We start from the raw sequence: 7,126 nt of genomic DNA on the forward strand, positions 1-7,126 counted from the left end.
TCAAACTTAACTTCTAGGGTGGGAAGCAAAAATCTTGTGATCAATCAAATAAGCTGTGTTAACCTCCTCTCAACTGGCCTTATTTATCTGGACCACGTTACTGATCTTGAAGGGCACGGTCATCTCATTAACAGTCAGCAGGCTCTGCGTGCTTCCTGTGATTGACAAAACCTCTCTGGGTAACAGAACAGCTGCCAACAGGGGCTGGTTTCCTCAGGCACAAACACATCACAGAGAAGGTGTTGACTCTGAGGAGGGACCAGGCAGAGGACGAGCTGGGAGGCAGAGCTGTCCCTGAGTGGAGCCATGCAGAGGGTCTGCTACCTCATCCACCTCACCCTCCTCTGGGAAGGTAAGGCAGATACTGGAACCTCGAAAGAGCAAGACTCAGCGAGGCATCAAGGCTGCCAGGGCCCGGCCCTTGAGCACAGCACCCCTTACTCAATGATCTCAGCCCCAGTCCTCACTGAGCCCCTCTCGTGTCTTTTCTCTAGGAGTCATGTCAGCTGTCACGTTGGTGCCTCAAGACCAAGCAAGGAGTGCGTCTGTGGGGGAATCTGTCACCCTCAGGTGCTCCATGAAAGGAGACTCCATCAGTGACTACTATATCTTCTGGTACAGGAAAACACCGGGTAACACAATGACTTTCATATACCAAGAAGGGGACATATATGGCCCTGGTTTCGAGGACAACTTCCAAGGTGAAATTGATTCTTTAAACAACCAGGCTGTGCTGAATATCCTGGAGGCATCAGAGAGAGATGAAGGATCTTACTACTGTGCCTCGACCACCACCCTGCTGTGGGTTCACTTCTGAGCAGCTCAAAAAACGTGGAGATCTACGTGGAACAGCAGTTCCAACAAGATCATGACTTTTTCCTGAATAAATAGTTTAAGAAAGGGAAGCCAGAGAAGGCTGACATTCATGCCTTTCCTTCAGGTTCACTGGCTCACAGCCTGCCCATGCACTCCAGTGGTGCTCAGATAGGCAACCCCCAGTGGGGTGTGGCCCGGTGTAGGGCAGGAGAGAGGAGAGACAGAGTCGGAAATTGTAGCATTTACGGTACACTCTTAACAGTTTTCTTGGAGCTTCATAAAAGATTTGGCCACACAGCCTAGAGTACTTAGGATACGACATAAAGAGGCACTTTCCAAAGTATGACTATGGTGATGTCCAGTTTCTCCCCAGCCATATACACCAGGAATCTAGCTGTTCTCAAGGAGAGGGGCTGGGAAGGTGGGAAGACTCCTCCCTTCCTTCGGCATCAATGGTACACACTGCCTGTCATCTTCCCAACGTAGAGGGCAAGACTTGATCTCTAGCTTGCTGTACTGTTTTGGACTTTTGCCCTCCTTTACATCTCTACCTCTTTACTTCTTCTTCTATATGTTCTAGAAACAAAACATTGAACAATTTTTTCCCACTGGCATTTCTTTTTTTTTTTAATAAGTATGATTTTTTTTAAATTATTTATTTATTTATTTATTTATGGCTGTGTTGGGTCTTCGTTTCTGTGTGTGGGCTTTCTCTAGTTGTGGCAAGCGGGAGCCACTCTTCATTGCAGTGCGCGGGCCTCTCACTATCGCGGCCTCTCTTGCTGTGGAGCACAGGCTCCAGACGTGCAGGCTCAGTAATTGTGGCTCACGGGCCCAGTTGCTCCGCGGCATGTGGGATCTTCCCAGACCAGGGCTCGAACCCGTGTCCCCTGCATTGGCAGGCAGATTCTCAACCACTGCGCCACCAGGGAAGCCCCCACTGGCATTTCTTTATCTTTCTTTGGACAGCTCAGTTTAAAATCCACTTTTATCTTGAGCAATGTACTTTTCCAGATTTAGATGCTTGACAGAAGACTATTCTGAGGCTGAACCTGTCCTTCCTTCTGACCTCATCTAGAAAAGCTACCATTCACCTTACTGAATACCTTACTGGAATTTTGGTGGTGACGGGTATGTTCAGTAATTTGATTATTGTGATGGTTTCATGGGTGTATGGGTATATCTGAATTCATCAGGTTGTGTGCTGTAAATATGTGCAGCTTATTAATAAAGATCAATAATCTTATCAACAATCTAATCAAAGATCCTGCTGTCCGTAGAAGTACAAAAAGGCTGACAAGTGTTTGCCAGACACACACAGTTACACAGTTGTTTCCAGTCAGGGATCCTCACTGTTCCACCAAGGCACCTCCCAATCTGCCCATCTCTTGTGATTTTGCCTGACCTTTCATATATATGTATATATATATATATATGATAAAGATGACATTTGGAAGCTTTATGTAGATGTTGTCAAAGTTTTGGAACCATAGTTTTAAAAGACCTGCAAAATGGAATCCTAGGAAGAGACCCAGTGGCTCCTTCTGACAGAGACCGGAAGAATGTCTTTGATGAGAAGGAGGAGGGAAAACATCTGGACAAATTCATAAAACTGTATGTTAGCTGTAATAATGATTAATATCTGTTGAGTGTTTACTATAGGCCAAGCACTATTCTGAGCACTTTACATGTGTTATATGATTTAATCCACACAATAATCCTATGATGCATTTTCTATTATTATCCCCATTTTACAAATGAGGACACTAAGGCACAGAAGAACTAAAACACTTGCCCAAGATACCACTGGTCATAAGGGAGGGCGACAGATTTCAGACTCTGGAGCTGAAGGACACAGTATGTGATTCAGGAGGTTGGGGGAGGATGGTCCATAGAGGAGACTGTCCCCAGGATGTGTCAGAAATAAGGGACAACAGGGCTGTGCCCTTGCCACCAGACCTGTTCAAACCAATGCTCAGTGACCATCTGTCAAGAAACTGGGACAATGCAGCACAGGTCCCAGAGGATTTCTCAATGTTTTCTAACTCTGAGATTTTGTGATCCTGACACAAGCTTCACTCCATCTTCTAAAATTATCTGTACCTCTTCATCTTTGAAACCAGGATAAGAAGAGTTACATCTTCAGAGATAATAAGAGTTCCATCTTCACAGTGTTGTTAAAGGCAAATGATAGAGAGGAAGTAAATTGCATTGCACATGGTAGCTATGCCATAAATGTTACTTAACATAAGTAAAGTAAAGGGCCAACAATAAAGTGGAATAATTGAGAAGAAAGTGAACTAAATTACAGAGTGCCAAGATGCAACCACTCTGCAGGTGTGGACTCACTTAATCCTTATGCCAGCCCCGTGAGGTCTTTATTGTCAGCTCAGTGTCACAGATGGGGAAACTGAGCCTCAGAGACTGAGTAGCTTACCTAAGGTTCCAGAAGCAGAGCTAGGATCTGGGTCAGAGGCAGATGGCCCTGGTACTGGGCTAGGGGCTGTGGGATATACTAAAGAAATACACCACCTATAACACTGCCTGAATTAGAGAACAGCTGGGAACAACTGTGTGAAGTCCAGCCATCCGTGTGATGCAGAGGTTGCCCTTGACTCCTTGGCCAGTCCTGGGGAAAGGGAATGGGGGTAGGGGTACCTAACCCCTTCCACCTCCACTTCTCCCTCCCTTGCTTTAAAACACCAGTTGCAATTGCAGCTTCCAGGCTGTTCTCCGGAGATTCCTCACTCCTGTGACTGAAGGAGGACCGTGGCTACACAGCCCCCTCCCACTTCCACTCCTGAGCCCACCCCTAGGTCTGCAGCTTGTCTCCCAGGCCACAACATGGGAAATGGGCCGACATCTTCCTCCCTTCTGATGCTTGTCAAAGGCAGTAGCTTGTTGAATTCTCTTAGAGTCTCTCGGGTGCTAATGCATTCACTGCCTTCTCGCCTTCTCAGAGGCCTGTCTGGAATGGCAGCTACAGGGGTCTGGGGCTAGTGTGATGAGAGCTGGAGAAATTCTGTGGGTCCCTGGAGGGTCCGTAGAATTGCCAACTTTACCATCCATATATATCTGCACAGTGAGACAGAGTGTCCAAGTTTGCCTCTTCCATTTTCACTGACTTATCTTATTTCGAGGTAGCAAAAGGGCTCAAGATCTATCATCCACAGTTCTCTGCATTCAAAAATGAGGAAACTGACACCAGAAAGTGCTGCAGTGAATTAAGGTGTGGAAGCCACCAAGCAAAGAAGAGAACTGAGTTCAAACAAAACTTTCCCCACTCTAGGTAGAGTCTTAGCCCCCTGCAGTGCCTCAGACAGAAAGTGCTGGCTAATAAATTCTCCATAGCAACAAGGTGAAGAAACTCTGGAATTGAGGCTTCTTTCCTACTTCTCAATTCAACATCTTGCCTCCAAATATAAATTGAAATCATGCGGTTATACAACTCTAATATTTTTTGGTCAGAGCGCTTAATTCTTCCTCCAGCAAATACCATCTCTCCTCTCTGCTTAATTTTTCTCCATAGCATTTATTACCTTTTGATGCGCTGTATAGTTTGCCTGCTTATTTATTTGTTGTTTAGCTCTCCACTGACTGGAACACAAGCTCCATGATGGCAGAGATTTTGTCTGTTTTCTTCACTGCCTTAACTCCAGCACTTAGAAATCTGGCACAAAATGGGCACTCAACAAACGTGTTGAATGAATGAGTGGGTGAAATGTGTAATGAATGAGTACTACATACCCTGCACTGTGCTGAATGCTGGGGATATAATAGTGCACAAGACTGGTGACAACTTTGCCCTCAGAAATGCTTTATCCAAGCCTCATCTATCCACTAAAAAGATTTTCTGAAGACTAGATAATAGAGCACTCTAGAACACCAAATAACTTACTCTTGGAGAGCAGACATAAGTGCTCCTACATTCCTTGGACATCCCCCCAAGACAGGGATAAAATGGGGTGGAGCAGGGGAGGGGTGGGGATGGCAGGCTTTCTCGTTTCACCACATTTTCTCTCCTTTTAATCCTAAGGCCCCAGGCCCCGAGGCTTGGACTCTCAGGGAGAAGGTTGAACATGTCCACTTTATTTCACAAAGGAAATTTGCAAAATCTCTCTCCAAACAGACTGCTGGAGCAAGCCATCTCTGGTAACCAAAAGGCACCATGACACATTTTCGTAAACAAAGAGCAACTCCTAACTCCCTCTCACCCTACCACCACCGCCATCAAATGATTTTGGAATTCTTCAGGAATGCAGAATCCCTAAGGGTCTTGTGTTTTTAGCAACTCACACATACACAAACACAGACACTCTGAATGGTAACAGTGTATGGCGGCGTGGATCAAACACTGGAGGAGCTCTCTGAAGGCACAGCCTAGATGCTCAAGGCTCCCAGGCGCCACCCAGCATACACATGCAGTCAGAAAAGGACCTGCTGCCGGGACAAAGGAAGTCAAGCCACCATGCAATTGCTCCTATTCATTTTAACGAGGCAGGCTCTCGAACTCTGTGTTTAAATAAGAAATCTAACAGCCCTAAGTTTTCTATTGCCTGCATACATGCGGGAGAATAGAGAAAATTTAACAATCCTCTTCTGGCATAAGGACAAAGCCGCAAGAGTATTTATAACTTTCAGAAAAAGAAGTGTCATTATAAATACATTACTAGGGCAACAAATTATTGAGAAAGAAAACCAGTCCAAAGCGTAGACTTTGGGAGATTAAAGCTACTTTCATAGAATATAACAACCATTTATTGTTGTTATAATAATAAACAACCATTATAATAATAAACAACCATTTATTATTTAATAAATGTTGTTATAATAATAAACAACCATTTATTATTTAATAAATAAATCCATTTATTTATTCAATAATAATTTATTAAGTAGCTACTATGTGCCAGGTACTTTTCTCGACATACTGGGAGTACAGAAGCTCAGGAGTTTAGTGAAAATAAATACAAAATAAAACAAGTAAAATATGTTAGATGGTGATGATTGTCATGGAGAAGATTTGCAGGGAGGGAGAGAGAGTATGCAATCAGGGGGCTGAGAGAGACAATTCTTTTAAATCAGATGGTCAATAAAGGCTGTAAGGAGAAGGTTACATTTCAGCAAAGGCCTGGGATGAGCAGTAAGGTATATTTGGAGTCTGGATGTTTGCTGGAATTTTCTGTTTAGAAATAATATTTTCACGTCCAGTTTTATGACACATAAAAGTACCAGCTTTTCTGTAGCTTGGAGGAATAGGCAACAGTATTTTCTTCTTCTCTTGCTGTGAGCTCTTTCACCAACCATTCAGACTTCCATTTTTCAAAACCAAGTGATGGAATTCCATGAATTAGCACAAGTGGAGAGGAAGCCATACTGAAAAGGTCAAAACTTAGAACATGAAAAGGAAGATGGCGGAATTGAATGATTGACAAATGGAATATGGGGCAGGTCACATTGAGCCCTTTGCCTTTTCCCCCTCCTTAGGTGACCACAGTCTATGGATTGATGAGTGTGTCTTCCCAACCATAAAAGGAGAGCATACAAATTGGATGAAGCATTTCTCTTGCTGGTCCCCAAGATGACACTACTCCAGCAGCCCCAGGAGAGAATCTGCCACCTCATCTACACTTGCAGATCCCCATGCCTCCCAAAAACTGTCCCAATAGACAGGGAAGCTGACATAAAACATGTTTACCTCAGTGATGTTCTTGGTTTTTCCTCGTCTCCAGGAAGCCAGCCACAGATAACCTGAGGAATTTGGAGTAACTGTGGAGAAAGCTGGAGGGTTTTCGCAATTCCTCGCAAAACTTTAGGGATTCCACCTCCAGGACTTCTGGGTGTGCTGGGACCACAAGGCCCAGGGTAGGCCTCGGAGTTGCTTTCCATCCTCACTTGTCACCTAAGAGAAGTGAGAAATATTTCTCAGAGACAGTAGAAGGAAAGTCAGCATCCACAGAGACAATACCAAAATAAGCCAACAAACAAACAAAAAGCCCACATAGCTTGGGTCTGAGTTGTCAGCAGCTCTGCCACATCCAAGGCCTCCTCGCCCATAAAGACTTCAACTGTGTCTGCAGAGCACGTTATGGCCATGGGTCATTGACGGAAGATTAACTACCTCAACTGCCTTAAGGAAGAAGAAGAGTTTCACGCACCAAGTTTATAAATAAAAGAACCGCAAAGGAGCCAATATTACTGGCACTACATGTTGAAACCAGAGAGTTGACCCAGTAGCAATAACACTCCTCTGTAATAAGAATTAAAATCTCTGAGTTCACAACTAGTCCATTTCTCAGCATGCAAACCA

The 7,126-nt window shown here is 44.3% G+C and overlaps 1 gene segment (V, D, J or C); it reads left to right on the top strand.

Moving 5' to 3' along the window:
• The first annotated feature begins 306 nt into the window (after positions 1–306).
• Positions 307–817, top strand: LOC308614059 (T cell receptor delta variable 2-like). The segment is given in 2 exons: positions 307–352; positions 495–817.
• Positions 818–7,126: the final 6,309 nt, after the last annotated feature.

Source organism: Mesoplodon bidens (assembly GCF_964165515.1).
Source record: "Mesoplodon bidens genome assembly, chromosome: 3".
In the NCBI taxonomy this organism is placed as follows: Eukaryota; Metazoa; Chordata; class Mammalia; order Artiodactyla; family Ziphiidae; genus Mesoplodon; species Mesoplodon bidens.